Consider the following 17,144-nt stretch of genomic DNA (forward strand, 5'->3'; position numbering starts at 1 on the left):
TGGCTTCTGTAATTGCTTCCCCACTGAACGTGGGTGTTGACAGGTGGATCCATACTTCCAGCCTGTCTCTCTCTTTCCCTGGTAAGGTGGAGCTCTGGGGAAGTGGGGTTCCAGGACATATTGGTGGGGTTGTCTGCCCAGGGAATTCCGATTGACATCATGGTAGCATCTGGAACCTGGTGGCTGAAAGAAGAGTTAATATATAAAGCCAAACAAATTGTTGTCGGATCATGAACCTAAAGGCTGGAATAGTGCAGATGAAGAGTTGGGGGTCTCTGTTTTGTAGATAGTTAGTAGTCCTATTTTAGTTATATTCCAAAGGTCCCATGACTATACTAGTGGGTTTTTTTTTTATGTGTGTGTGTGTGTGTGTGTGTGTGTGTGTATTTCTGAGCCTCACATCTGATATGCGGGTAGACCCAAATTATTGTCTGGTGAGATGATGTCATGGCTGGAATAAGGACCAGAAAGCTGGATCAGGGAAGAGAGTAACTCCCAAATATGGGAAAGTCATATAAATACTTCTGACTGTAAATCCCATCGATTTGATGTGATCTGGATCCCATATTCAGCTTGGGACCTCTATGTACCTCTGCATTTATGTAGGTCTGAGCTCAGATTCTGTTGTAATGAGTAGGAATGTTCAAAGTTGCCCCAATTTCAGAACCCATCTTCCTCAAGTGGAAGACACAGTATGTTGTCCAGCCTCCCTTTAGAGGATGGAACATTCTCTACTCTTATTGATCCATGTTGAAAGCAAGGTCCTATGGGGGTCCACAGAGGGGTTTAGATCTTAGTTTCTACAGCAAGAAACAAAATATGAACATCCAGTTAGTTAGAGATACATTTACTCATGTAACATAAAAAGTCACTTTGCACAGTAAGTCACAATTAGGAAGACATGCATATGATATAGAACTTCAATGAGGCAGACTGAATAAATAGAAAGTCCTGTTTTAGTAGGGATCTTGTAGAAGTCAATGTAGTAACAATAGTAGGATGGCAGCTATATTGGAATTTAGTTGCCATAGGAAGAGACCCTATGGTACAACTGGAAGAAATATTCCATTTATGATGCACAGATTGCCACTCTGTTCCAGTCATCCAGTGTTATAGCTGAAATTTCAAACTTCTTTAATTCCCATGTTTCTTAACTTTGGGGAATATAGCCTAAACTAGGTTCTTTTGACAGCAGATTTTTCAGTCCCTATCCAGGACCATACAAACACAGGCTCCTTACTCCCGTTGTCACAGAGACAGAGGTGACAGAGGAAATCACCTAGACTGATAGATTGCTTTTGTAGCATGAATAAAATCTGAAATTCAATAACTATAAAATATTAAGAATTCTCACTGAAATTGAAAGTGCAATGGAAGAAAATTTGCACAAAATGTTGGAAAACATGAGGGGAAGTGCAAGAAAAGTCCTAACATATGTCAATGAGATAATAATCCGGTAACTGAGCTAAACAACAGTGGAGAAGAATGCCAGCAGAAGGAAGCCAAAGTATAGAACTGTAAGCAGGAGTGGAACTCACAGGGTAACAAGTGCTTTATTAGATGCATGCTTCAAGTTTCAGCGCTGATACCACAAAGAAGTCCCACAGCATGGGGCACAGCTCAGTTCTGTGTTGTCTCTCCTTTCTCTTTTTTTTTTTTTTTTGTCTCTGCCTTTCTCTTTATAATATTGTAACATTCAGTCTGGGGTCAGTAAAACCATGAATACTCAAAGGCCTCAGTTTCTCTATGCTCAATGCCCAACCCCAAGCCACCCCAAAAGGAAATGATTACTGTTACTATACAGAAGGTGCTCTATAAAAATTAATTCCCCGGAGTCGGGCTGTAGCGCAGTGGGTTAAGCGCAGGTGGCGCGAAGCACAAGGACCGGCGTAAGGATCCCGGTTCGAGCCTCCGGCTCCCCACCTGCAGGGGAGTCGCTTCACGGGTGGTGAAGCAGGTCTGCAGGTGTCTGTCTTTGTCTCCCCCTCTCTGTCTTCCCCTCCTCTCTCCATTTCTCTCTGTCTTATCCAACAATGACATCAACAACAATAACTACAACAACAATGGAAACAAAAAGGAAATAAATTTTTTAAAAAATTAAAAAAAAATTAATTCCCGGGAGTTGGACAGTAGTGCAGTGGATTAAGCACACATGGCCCCAAATGCAAGGATCCCGGTTTGAGCCCCCCCCCCCCCCACTCCACACATGCAGGGGAGTCGCTTCACAGGTGGTGAAGCAGGTTTGCAGGTGTCTATCTTTCTCTCCCCTATAATCCAGTAACTGGAATCCAGTAACTCCCCCTCTTCTCTCCATTTTTCTCTGTCCTATCCAACAATGACGATGTCAATAACAACAATAACTACAAAAACAATACAAAAAAACAAGGGCAACAAAAGGGAAAATAAATATAAAAAATATATTAAAAATTTAATTCCCATTGAAAGATTAAACATGAAGTGGAATCCTGAATCATAACTTTGCTGAGAACTTAAATGAAGACTATGTGGAACAAAATTCACGTATATTTTATGACATTTGCATAATAGCATATTCTTAGTTAATATAAATTATATGTTACATCAATAAAAGTAAAAGATAATTACATGAGTCAGAATAAACTAGGGTACCTTATGTTGTTACACAGCCCCCAAGTCTCAGGAATTTAACAATCAACATTTATGCTTGATGACAAATGTCAGTCTGACTGAGTATTTTTCTTGAGAAATTCTCTTCCATGTAATAAATTAGCAATCCAATGGAGGGGTTTTTCACTCTACAGACAAAAAGAAGAGAATGAAATAATCCTTATTTATTTCATAAATTTCCACCTGGAATTTATTTACCTTTCATACTGACAAAAAGAAAAAGCAGCTCGTACAATTACACTGAACTTCACAGGGACATAGAAGTACACTTATTCCTTATGCCAAAGAGAAGAACATGCAAGAAATACTACTTTATATTTCAATGATACAAAAGCCAACATTTTAAAAATATTTATTCCCTTTTGTTGCCCTTGTTGTTTTATTGTTGTTGTCATTGTTGGGTAGGACAGAGAGAAATGGAGAAAGGAGGGGAAGACAGAGAGAGGGAGAGAAAGATAGAAACCTGCAAATCTTCTTCACCGCTTGTAAAGTGAGTCCCCTACAAGTGGGGAGCTTGGGGCTCGAACCAGGATCTTTACACCGGTGGTCCTTGCGCTTTGGGCCACCTTGTCTTAACCCGCTGTGCTACCGCCTGACTCCCAAAAGCCAACAATTGTTGAAAAAAGTTATAATGAACATTCGGTTTGCAAATGTAACACACTAAATTAAACATATTTCATTTGATCAAATTGAAAAAGTAATATGACTTTTAAAAGTATGTGGTTTATTCTTTAGTACTTTGAATATGATTACATTTGCCTAATATTGAAAACATTGTGCTTTAATATCATAATCTTTATGACTGTCACATAAATTAATACATGAATATTTTATAGGATCTCATAATTAGAAATCATTCTTTTATTTACATATTTATGTGTGTTCTTAGTCCTAATAAATAGTTCAAACCTCCTTGTGATAATAAATAAACTCGTCTAACACACACACACACACACACACACACACACACACACACTAAACTTGAGGGCCAGGTGGTGGTGCAGTGAGATAAGTGTACATGGTCATGCACAGTGCAAGGACCTGCATAAGGATCCTGGTTCTAGCCCCTGCACCCTACCTGCAGAAAGTAACTTCATAAGCAGTGAACCAGGTGAGCAGGTGCCTCTCTTTCTCTCGCCCTCTCTGTCTTCCCGTCCTCTCTTGATTTCTCTTTTTCCTATCCAACAACAAAACAACAGCAAAAACAACAATAACAATAAGAACAAATGTTGGTATGCTTCTAAATCCTGCTTATAAGACCTTCTGTTTTGATCATCACATTAGGTTCCTTTGTATTACTTAGGATGTATTCTATTTACATAACCACTGTTAACTAAGCCCTTCCCTGCCTCCAGAACATTGGTTTAATCCTCACTGGTTCGTGCTTTTCCCTTCTCCCCACACCCCATCCTACGTACTTCCTTTTTCCTAACTCTTCCACCTCAGGAGAGATGCAGGACAGAATTGTGTTGTGATTAGAAAAGATTAGATTGTTGAACTGCATCCCCGCTCATCAATAAAGAGATACTGCTTCCCAGCTCAGCCATGAGTCCCTGGTCCTCTCTCTCTCCCCTGCCCGTGAAGCTAGCACGACAAAAAACAAAGGCAACAAAATGGGGAAAGTGGCATTCAGGAGTAGTGCAGGTACCTAGTGCCACAGATAACCCTGAACTGCAATTGATCTTTGAGTAATTTTCTATTTGATTAATACATTTGAATGAATGCTAACTTATCCCATATACCCAAATATTATGCATGTTTAGATGTTATGCTGAGTAGAAAAATCTTGTGAATTTGTTTCTCCTTCTCCTTCTCCTTCTCCTTCTCCTTCTCCTTCTCCTTCTCCTTCTCCTTCTCCTTCTTCTTCTTCTTCTTCTTCTTCTTCTTCTTCTTCTTCTTCTTTTCCTATTTCAGTCATACATCAAATGCTAATCATAAAGTTTTCCTCTTTGGGAGCTTATCTGATTTTTTTTTTTCTGCTAGTAGCTTCTTGAAATTTATTTTTTCTTCCTAAAGACAACTTTAATATTTTTATTTTTATTTTCTAGGTTCTCTGCCTTAAAATTTTGGATTTTCACAGGTAAGTATCATTAAATATCATAGTTTGACTCGGTATTTTAGACAGGGAAAATTGCTGCAAGAGTTGGAATGGTCTCTGCTTTAGAGATACTGAGAGATAAAGAGTCTCTGGAGACACATGTTCAGAAAAATGTTTCAATGATTCTCTGCATGCTTCTGTTATTCTGCTGATTATTTATTTATCTTACGCAATTTTGTCTTAGTTAGCATTTAATTTGAGTACATCACTAACCACCAAAGTGACGGCTTTATAGGGCCATAGTCAGCCCTAAATTTGGCAAAATCTTTGATGGGTGGGTGGTGCGATTAGTTCCAGTTAATTTTGGTAGACTACTGGAAGCTTCAATATGAGCTGATGATTCTTACACGGTGGACTTAGCATATACTATATAGTCACCATGCATCAATATAGCCATAATTGTAATATAATATTTCCCTTTGAAACACTATTATGGGAAAAAGTCTAATAACATAAGCCAGCTATTTAAACATTTATTGAATTGGTAATCAATCATACTTTCTGTCATCCTAAGTATTGCTTATACATGTATTTAATATCAGCACTTGTTCTTAAGATTGCCTTGATACTTTTTTAAAGATTTGTTTTTATGTGAAGTAAAGAGAGAGAGTTTAACATGAGAGAAAGAGAGAGACAGAGAGAGAGAGAGAAGCCAGAGCACCATTTGAGTATTGTGGTAGAGATCAAATGGGAGCCTCGGGCGAGCATGTCTAGTGCTATATCAGTTGAGTCATTCCTTTATGCGTCATGATTCCTTAATAAAGACACTACAAGGTTTTTGTAGATTCACCTATTTTATAAATATGATCTAGCGTGAGGAGCATAATATCTTTTATATTCTAAAATATCTCACGTATACTAAAGTATAAAACTTACGTATGATTTTGCTATCTCATGATAAATATTTGAAGTATTATTATTTCAATCGATGCTTTTTTGCTTTCTGGTGATAAAATCAGAATATAGCAATATGACTATTGTATACATATATGCTTCATTTTCTAGTGCACTTATTTTCCTAGAAAACTATTTTGACACGGTTGAAAATGGCCACAAATAAAATTTTCTTAGAGTTGTTTTGAGATGATACAGCTTATATGACATTCACAGCATTCTTCATTTTCACTGACCACTAGGTTGATCACTATGATAGAATCTAGAGCTCAGCACTCAACTGATAATTGTTCAGTAACTCAAAATCTTTGCATTATTTGAGTGTGTGCAAATGAAGCTACTATGTACAATGGCCATAGGCCAGAAAAAGTTTGCTAGACAATGTGTTTGAGTTCATGAGATCCCATTTTCCAGAGATGATGAGATTTCTTAAATTTGGAAGCAGCACAATGGCAAGCATGTTTATCACTCAGTACACTCATTTTGTGTTTCTTCTACATAGTTCATGTGATTGAAAATGCAGTGTTGTAAAGAAAAAAGAGGGAATGGATTTACCGTGTTCTTCCCCAAACAGAAATGCACTGAATTCAGAATTCTTAAACACAATTTCATATGAATCTAATAGGCATCAGGCAACTTCCCCACACTTTGGCACAAGCCAGGAGAGCTGGCACCCTGTGTTTTCAAAAGGCCCAGAACTTGACAAGCACTCTTGGATGGAAGTGTAGTGGCACAGCTGTTTGGGGAATACAATGGTGAATGTGTTTAAAATATGCTACTAGCCAATATTAAATACCGCTTCATTCTTTTTTTTTAATAAACTTTTTTTTCAAATTCGAAGCGAGATTCAGACATAAATAAAGAAATATTTTTAGAGACAATTACATATGATCCTGACTTTTTTAAAAGACCAGTATAACTACCAACATCAGAAATTAATGAGGTCAGAGAGCTGTAAATATCCACTACTATTATTAGGTTACCTATTCATTTAACAATACTGTCTTTCACTATGCAAAATCTTTTTTAACTTTGTTGTAATATACTGTAGACTCCCCAGTGGACAGTATCTTCTCTCTGGGTGTGTCTTTCTTTCCCTGTTTCACATCTTCTACTTAAAAGAGTATATAAAAGTAGCAGATTCATGTAGGCATAAAATCCTAGAAAAACTCTTGGCAGCAAAACAACAAACAATTGAAAATAATAAACAGTAAGAGTAAGAGTAAATGCTGTTTAAATCTATAGAAAGGTGTGTGTGTGTGTGTGTGTGTGTGTACATATGTCTGCATGTTTGTAAGCTGGACTATATTTTCTAGCATTCAAACCCTCCCATATCCATTTGAAGTTAAATTAACTCTGAAAATACTACTTCCTATTCTTCTTCTTCTTCTTCTTTTTTTTTTTTTTTTTACCAGAGCACTGCACTGCTCAGCTCTGGTTTATGGTGGTGCAGGGGATTGAAACTGCGACTTTGAAACTGCAGGCATGAAAGTCTCTTTGCATAACCATTATGTTATCTACCCCAACCTTGAAAATACTAGTATAAAAAAAGATTACTATGCACAGGGACTTAGATTTAAGTACCTGCTTCCTACTTGCAAGGGCAGGGGAGTTTCATGAGTGGGTCAATAGTGCTGCAGGTGTCTCTCTTTAGCACTCCCTCTATTTCACCACCTCTCAATTTCTTTCTGTTCTTTAAAATAAAGCAAACCAAAAACATAGGGGGTGGGGAGGTCACTGGGAGTGATGGCTTTTGTGTACAGGCACTGGGCTCCAGAAATACCTGCAGTGGCAAAAATAAATAAATAAATAAATAAATAAATAGGAAGAAAAACAGAAAAGAAAAAAGGATGAAGTGATGCTAAACTTTACTCAGTATTCCAGAACTAGAAGAACTGAATACAGTCAAGCCAGGACTTTATAAGATATGAATCAGATATAAATAGGAGCATTAGATATTTGAGCTTATTTACTCATCAATAAGCAAACCTTTAAATAGATTGATGCGGACAAATAATTTCTGTAGTACTGTCAAGCTGTGTCCCAAAGCTTCTTGGAAAGGAAATTGGAAGAATTATGCTGCAGAGAAAATTTTGATAACATTGGCCCATCCTATTTGAATGTTATCATATGTCACCTATTGCCACTTTACTGAGCCCTTTTCATTGATATTTAAATTAATCCACTTTGTTTTTTATTACTATTCAAAACATATGATGAGAACGAAAGTCCATGACATTCCTTTCAGAAATACTGGCTTGTTGGGAAAGTCATGACATAGTCTTCTAAGGTTTTCAAAGGTCACTTATTTATATGAAGAACAAAGACCAATCAATGATATATTTCCCAGTTTGTTCAATAGCCTTTTCCTGTCTTTTGGTGAGCTTCATAAACCCTCATTCATAGAAGGATCTGCCCTTTCTGCAAAAAAAAAAAAAATACTAAACAAGATACTGATGTACATCCTTATCTTAATTGAATATTATACCACGCATGGAGTTTTAAAGAGATTAAAACAACTGGAAGTCTGATGGTGAAAGGTCAAGAGAGTATGGTGGGAGGGGCAAAACAAGCCATCCAAGCTCCTATAATTTTTGACAGGTGATCAAACTTGCTGTGGTCTCACATTGTCTCCCATCTATGTACTAACCAGGCCCGACCCTGCTTAGCTTCTGAGATCAGATGAGATTGAGCATGTTCAGGGTGGTATGGCTGTAAACGGTCTCACGTTGTCATGAAGAACACAATTCCTTTACGATTTCTGGATGACGGATTAATTCAAACTGTCCAATTGCTGATAGTACCTATTCAAACTGGCTGTTTGGAAACTTGCTAGGAGTTTGAAAAATCGACAATTTTAAAATCCCATCACACTGCAAGCATAATTTTCCTTTGATGAATGTCTGCTTTTGATGTCATTGGAGGTAAATCATCAAGATGGAGACCAAGACCACCTGTGCATCACGGTATTGTGAAAAGTCCATTTCTCATCACCAATGAACAGACACTTCAAAAAAGGGTCCTTTCCTCATGTTTACTTGAGCACATTGTTGATGTTTATGTGCGCTGTCAAATGAACTTCTCTGTGTTCACGAGGAACTCAAATATTGAGCTTGCTTACATACCCCAGCTTCTTCAGGTGGTTGTGAAGGCTTGAAGGATGGGTGCTCAATATTTCTATAATCGTGTGTCCTATAATGTGGGTTGGCTTGATCAGTGCTTTTACTTTATAGAGCATCCCATTGTCCTTTACATGACTTTCCTGTTCTTCCCTTTACAGAAAGAAACCAATCAAATATGGCAAAAGTGCACAGTTTGGTCTTTCATCTTCAACTTCTTATATAATCTCCCAAAATCATCCAAATGATTCCATTTTTTAATGGAGCTAGTACTGTCACATATCATATGACATAACTATAATACAGATATGAATTACTCTGCTGCTTTCAAAAATGAACTGGTGCCATCTGTTGCAAAGAAGTGTCATGCCTTTTCTGAAAACCAAATAGAAGCACCCTTTATCATATTTTAAATCCTTTAAAATAAAAATGAATGCAGGATTAACTAGTGATAGACTCAAAGCTAATAGATAAATGAGGAAGAAATAAATATATGGAGGTTATGTTGCAAAAAATGACCGTGACTCTTCATTCTAGCCCATTTCCATAAACACATACTTTATTGTATATCTTTGGACTGAAAGTGAGCTGTCAATTAAGTGATACTATTTTTTTATTTTTATTTATAAAACAGAAACATTGACAAAACCATAGGATAAAAGGGGTACTACTCCACACAATTCCCACCACTAGAACTCCGTATTCCGTATCTCATCCCCTCCTCTGATAGTTTTCCTATTCTTTTTCCCTCTGGGAGTATGGACCTGGGGTCATTATGAGGTGCAGAATGTGGAAGATCTGTCTGGTTTCTGTAATTGCTTACCCACTAAACATGGACATTGGCAGGTTGATCCATACCCCCAGCATGTATGTCTCTTTCCATAGAGGGGTGGGACTCCAGGACACATTGGTAGGGTGGTTGCTTAAGGAGGTCTGGTTGGCATCAAATTGATGGGGTCTACAGTCAACAATATTTATATACCTTTCCCATATTTGGGAGCTACTCTCTTCCCTGATCCAGCTTTCCAGCCCCTTTTCCAGCCATGACATCATATCTCCAGACAATAACTTGGGTCTACCTGCATATGAGATGTCAGGCTCAGGAAAAAACTAGTATGGTCATGGGCCCTTTGGAATATAACTAAAATATAACTAAAATACTAACTATCTTTAAAATGGAGACTCCAAATCTTTATCTGCAATATTCTAGCCTTTAGGTTCATGATTAGTCAACAATTTGTTTGGCTTTATATGTTAACTCTTTTTTCAGTCACCAGGCTCCAGATGCTACCACGATGCCAAGTGATACTATTTTCTTCCCATAAACTAATGCTTCTGTTAGTTAATTTCTCCCTAGGAATTAAGAGCAGTTACATGGCTATGGAAAGTACAATGTCTACAGTTATCACATAGTCTAAAAAAATGCTGCATAATTTGGTATTGTAAACATTTAAAGAAAAAGGAAATTGTCTTAGTGAGAATTATTTTAAAAATTTCTTTCGTCTTGTTATTTATTTAATTATTATTGGATAGAAACAGAAATTGAGAGGGAAGAGGAAGATAGAAGGGAGAGATATATATCTGTAGCCCTGCTTCACCACTCATGAAACGTTTCCCCAGGGGGAACCAAAGGCTTGAACCCAGGTCCTTGCACAATGTAATGCATGTGCTTAACCAGGTGTGCCACCATCTGGATCCAAAGAAAAAGGAAATTGTTTGGCATCACTAAGTAGAAAAATGAAAATCTAAGGCACAATGACATCATCTGATCTCCATAGCATTCTTAAATCCTTCATTCTGTCTTACTATTTTTAAATAATTAATCTTAATCTAAAGTTAGATATACTTTATTTGGCTCTGTGTTTCTGGTACTGGTTTTCATTGAATGCAATATTCATGAGAGATTATTCTCATTCGACAATGTAAACATTGCATCGCCAGCAATAACACTATAATAGAATAATTCAAAAAACATGTGTTTACTTATGATGACTTCTTAGGTGTGTATTTTTAAACAATACTCTCCTATGTTTCAAAAGTACAGATGGAAGTAAAAATGTATAATTAGTTTAACTAACTCTCATATATACTAAGTATATACTGTGTGGAAAAAAAATCTGTATATCAAAGACATACACAAAATACACTTCTTAAGAGAACTCACAACCTTATAGATACAGATACATAAATAATAATGTCTCAGTGAATATCTTGGGAGTATCTAAAAAAGTAGTGAATGTATAGTAATAAAAGCACCAAAAAAACTCTAAGCTAACAATCTGTACCATTTTAATACGACTTATTGTCACACTTCTTATTTATTTTATTTTATTATTTTATTTTATTTTGCTTCCAGGGTTATCACTGGGGCTCAGTGCCTGCACTACGAATCCACTGCTTTCAGAGGCCATTTTTATTCGCCTTTGTTGCACTTGTTTATCGTTACCGGTATTATTGTTGTTGTCATTGTTGGATAAGACCGAGAGATACTGAGAGTTCCCCAGTACCAAGGGAAGCTCTCATGCTGTATTATTTCTGTCCCCTCTCTGCCTCTCTATATGGTCCAATAATAATAATAGTAAAATAAGGAAATGATGCCCAGGGTGGTGCACCTGACTGAGTGCATGCCCACATTGCCATGGGTAAAGATCCAGGTTCTATCCCTCAACCTCTTCCCGGCCTGGTAGGGGAAAGTTTTACAAGTGGTGGAGCAGGGCTGCAAGTGTTACTTTCTCTCTGCCTCCCTATCTTCCCCTTCAGCTTCAATTTCTCTGAGTATCTATCAAAAGAAAAAAACATGGTGGTGATGGGAAGACTCTGAGGATTGGTAGATTCATTGTATCAGCACTAAGACCCAGCAATAACCTTACCAACTCCTTTCAATTTCTCTCTGCCCTATCAAAGTAAGATAAAAGAAAAAGAATAAAAGAAACCTACCAGAACCAGTGGATTTGTTGCATGGTCATTCAAGTCCAGTGGTGACCCTGGTGATCATACATTAAAAAAAAACAACAAAAAACGGTGAAATATGAAACTTAGTTTTTGAAAACAAATGTATTTAAATCACATTTCTACATCCTTTAGAAGATTTCTCCTAGAAATAACATAATGGTTATTCACATGATTCTCACCCTGAGGCTTTATAGTTCCTCATTCAATTTCAAGCAGCACCATCAGCCAGAGCTGAGCAGTGCTCTGGTCTCTCTCTCTTTTTTGTATCATTTCCTCCCTATCTGTCTCTTTAAAATAAAATGAAAAACAATATCATTCTCACCATTAAAATTGTTGACATAAATCAAATTATTTAGCAACAATTATAAATAATTAATTATAAATAACTCAATGAATAAATTTGTTGTGGAACTATGAAGTTTTCTAGTAAAGTTCTTTATCTTATATTTTCTTTTGGTTACTAACAAACCATTATTATACTCTTGACTGCCAGAAAAGAAAAAGAATGTTGATTTTACAAATTTTTGAAAGTAATAAAAAAAAAAAAACTATTCTACTTGATGTTAATCATATTTGAAAGAAAAAAATCAGGGAGAGATAACATTTTAAAAGACTAGAGAGAACTATGTTTAATAGTTCTTAAACATATCTTTCACAGTTAAGAGATACCAAATTACAATCACTGAAAATTATGGTCAGGTGTTATATTTTAGAATTAGGCAAAGACTATTAATTTAAGTAAAACTGAAGAAATTTCAAACTGGAGAGTATTTTATATTGAAAATATATTTCAGAGGATGTTAAGAACCTTTGCAAAATAATGAAAAGACTAATATTTTCAAGTAAGAAGCAGTGAACAGTTGAGAACTGATCAGAGCATAGTACCTTAAATTAGAAAGGAGAGACATTTGTCAAAGAAAATCCAAACAATGCCTAGGAGGTTCATTGTCACTGTGAAAATAAGTTAATTGTGATGAATATGTCTGCAGCAGATGAGGGAAAATACCATTTTATTTAACACCATAACTTTGAATAAGTATGGAAAATGGTTTCTTTTCTATCTCCTATTAACACCAAGCCCACAAGCACCCACCCTACTATTCACATAAAAGGAGAGTAAAAAAAAAAAAGCAAAATAAATAAAAAAGATTTTTGTGCTCCAAGGTTCTTGGAAATCAAGACATTTTATTGAGCTATGTTTCTACCATTTATGGCACTTTTTATTCAAAAGTTGTCATACTTTTATCTTTCTCATGAAAATCTTTTTCAAATAGATCTTATTAAGGGTAGTAAAAGAGAAAAAAAGAGTTTGCGACATATTGGTTTTCTTTGAAAGATTCTCACTTTGTTCTTGATCTAAAAGAATAATTTTAAGTAACCCAGTGCTTACAAAAAGTGAAAAAAAATAAATCTTGAAACTGTGAGTATAGCTCAATATTCAGATATGTGAAAGGGAAGAAAAAGCATATGACCATGACTGAGAGACCTCCGAATGGAGCACTTAAGGAAATCAGCATGAAAAATAAAGTGCCCATTACCAAGTGATGATTTACTGTATAATTTATGGGAAGGCAGAGTATGCTTGAAACTGCACTTAGCACCTGGATGCCATGAAATATAAATTGAGATGAAATGTGTTCATGAAACCCCATTAATAAGAAGCATGATGTTGGTTTCCTCTCTTTTTTGCTTCTAGTTTAACAGAAAGCAGTAATAAAACTGCACAATATTCAATCACATCTATTTGATTCATTTTAGATTCATGAGAGCTTAATTTTCAAAGTATAGAGTTTATTTGGTATTTTTTTTGCACTATGTACTTATTACATCACTCAAAGAATTTTTGTCATTTGGGATAAATTAATCAAAATTAATTAAATTTTAATATTACTGAATCTATATTAATCAAACTCAAGTTTGACTAAACACATACCACATAAGTACTATTTTTTGTGACAGTTTTCTTGCATCCTTTCTCTTAAACTAAACTTGCATAGACTTTCTGGGATTAACAAAAGAAAACTCAGGTTTGAAGTTTATGACTTAGACACTATGATAGACTAACCCTTAGAAGCAGTAATGTTGTAACATTATTTTGGCTTTGACTAGGACTTACTGGTGGTAACACTAGGACTCAGGCCAGGCAGGGTGAGTGGAGGCTGTACAATAGAGCTCCCGTGGACCTTATGGGAGAGAACCCTAATGATGTTTTTCCGCTATTTTCTGCACATTTCGTATGATGCATGTCCCCTGAAGAACATGCCCATCTCACCTCTTAAGTCTTGGAAAACTCTCAATCTGTCTAGACTATAATGTCACCCAAAGTACACTGTACAGAATCAAACCCCAGATTGCCTTCAGTATTTGTCACTAAATGTCTCAACTTTTTTTTTTAATTTTTACTTCCTCAAGGGTTATTGCTGAGGCTTGGTGTTATGGCTTCCTGGGGACATCTCCCACCCCCCCCATTTTATTGAATAGGACAGAGACAATTTGAGAGAGGTGGATGGGAAGAGAGAGGGATAGAGAAAGACACCTACAGACCTATTTCACTACTTGTGAAACACCTCCTCCTCTCACCGAACGGGGGAGCCAGGGGGCTGCAACCTGTTTCCTTGCTCAGGTCCTTGAGCTTAGTGCTGTGTGTGCTTGACCCGTGCCCCACCGCCTAGTCCTCACTCCTACCCACCCAATTTGAGTTGTTCTTCAAATCGATAAACATATTGCTTTTATATTAAGTTGTTTTCTGTGATTTATTTGAGTACATAAAAAACACTGGACCAAGAATCAGCTACTTATTGAGATGCTTGTTGTTTGCAGCCACTAAGTTTTGGGTTCACCACACCACCATGATAAAATGGCAAAGGTTCTAATCTAGTGCACAGGGGTTCAAATCCCTAGTCCCTATCAAAAGGGGACTTCTTCAAAAGTGGTGAATCTGTGCTGTGTCTCTTTCTCCCTCTCCCTCCATTTCTCTATGTTTCTATTGAACAAAAGAGAAAATGCTTTTGATAATTATTTTTTAGGGACTAGAGGTAAAAAAAAAAAAACTCAGCAGAATATACACTTTACCATTTGTGAATACCTGAGCTCCAGTCCCTGGAGCTATGTAGGAGTACCAAGCACAGCATCAAGAAGTTCCATGCACAGTGGGGAAGTTATGCAGTGCTTCTCCTTCTCTCTGTCTCTTTTAATCTTGATCGCTAAAAAACTAAATGGAAACAAAACAATATACCTTCTAGAAGAAGGAGCACTAGAATCACCTTGGCATGAGGCCACAGCAGCAATTAAACTATTAGTACCTTACTTGAAAAATTAAGATTATGATTTTTGTCAATCTTCCTGATTTTGAACTGGGACTATCAAGAAAGTATTTGCAGGACGAATAATAGTGTTCCAGTCCAAGTCTTCCACAGTGAACAGTTATATAATCTTTGTGTTGACATCAATGGGGTTTTGCCTGCACTTGAAAATGTCTAGTCCATATACTACAAGTGAGTATAATTTAATAGATCGATATTGGAAGTTGATTTTTTAATAATCAACGTTCAGTATTTGAGCTAATTGTCGAAGGGTAACCCCCTTTTGAGAAATATTGTCAATACTGTTTCTCCTATTCATTGCTTAATTTAGTCTTTCACTTAACACTGGCTGCTTTTTTTTTGTTTTTGTTAAGTTTTATTAGGGAGAGAACTGGAGCATTACTCTCACACATGCAATGCTGGTGATGGAACTCAGGGCTTCAGGCTTGTAAACCCAACACTTCATCCTCTGTGTCACCTGACGACTGATTTCTGTTAGAAGAAGTTTTTGGGGCCAGATGGTGGCACACCTAGTTGAGTGCACATTCTACAGTGCACAAGGACCCAGGTTCGAGCCCCCGGTCCCCACCTGCAGGGGGAAAGCTTCGAGAGTGGTGAAGCAGCTCTGCAGGTGTCTCTCTGTCTCTCTCGCTCTCTAGCTTCCCTCCTCCTCTTGATTTCTGGCTGTCTCAAATAAATAAATAAAGATAAAAAATTTTTAAAAAGAATTTTTCTTCTTATGGTTGGTTTTTCTTTTCTTATTTGGTTTACTCCATTACAGTTTCCATGATTGTGAGAAGTTCAGTGGACAAGGTCCAGGAGGTGGCATAGTGGATAAAGCTTTGAACACTCAAGCATGAGGTCCTGAGTACATACAATCCCTACCAGCACATGCCCCAGTGTGATGTCTGGCTCTTTCTCTCTCCCTCCTATCTTTTTCATAAATAAATTAATGAAATCTTTAAAAAATAAGTTTTATTTATAGTCCTGAGGAGTATGTAGAAAGAAAAAAGTAGGAACTATGGTTAATGAGTAGAGACATTTGAAAATTAATTTTTAAAAAGTGAGAAGCAGCGATATAATAATTCTGTGGTAAAACATTAATTCCCCAATAAAGAAATTAAACAAAACAATTCTGTAGAAGGTAATTAAAATGAGTACAGATCAACAGTGCAGATTTTTCCAAGACAAATGATAGTATAAACAGTAGCAGACTTTTATACTTGTTTTTAGTTAACAGCCGAATGCTAACTATATTATCAATACCAACATAGTACACAGATATTGGGATTGGGAGTGTTGGGATGTTTCAAATAAAAATGAAGATGTTTTAAATTGAGCCATCTGTGGGAAAAATCTATTCACTTATAAAAAGCAATTTTGCTTCTTAGTGAATTTCAGGTATATCATATTTATTGAAAAATTAACTATGGATGAGCAAAGGCAAATGCATCACAGCTAATTGAATATGGAGCTTTTAAAGAGACATTTGCACTTGCGATTTTTTACATTATTGATATAAATTATTTATAGATATCATGAAGAGAAAGAAGAAAAAGTATATTCAGGATAGGGGAATTTTAAATCCTCTTTAAAGAGGTAGATAAAGAAAAAAAGAAAGCATAGTATCATGTATAAAAATGTTTCTAGCAAACTTGGGCTCGCCAACATGCACAATTTCAGGGATAACACACACCAAACTTTCTCTGGTGCCTCTCTTATGGTGCTTGGATGTGGACCTGGGCCACACACATGGCAGGGAGTTATCTATCACTCCAGCCCTTGTATGGAAAAAAAATACATATATATATATATATATATATATATATATATATATATATATATGAGTTGGGCAGTAGCACAGCGGGTTAAGCACAGGTGTCACAAAGCACAAGGACCAGCATAAGGATCCCGGTTCGAGCCCCTGGCTCCACACCTGCAGGGGAGTTGCTTCACAAGAGGTGAAGCAGGTCTGCAGGTGTATGTCTTTCTCTCCCCCTCTGTGTCTTCCCCTCCTCTCACAATTTCTCTCTGTCCTATCCAACAACAACAACATCAGTCATAACTACAACAATAAAACAACAAGGCCAACAAAAGGGAATAAATAATAAATTAAAAAATATTTAAAAAATA

The sequence above is a fragment of the Erinaceus europaeus genome, chromosome 14 (assembly GCF_950295315.1).
Source record: "Erinaceus europaeus chromosome 14, mEriEur2.1, whole genome shotgun sequence".
Lineage (NCBI taxonomy): Eukaryota > Metazoa > Chordata > Mammalia > Eulipotyphla > Erinaceidae > Erinaceus > Erinaceus europaeus.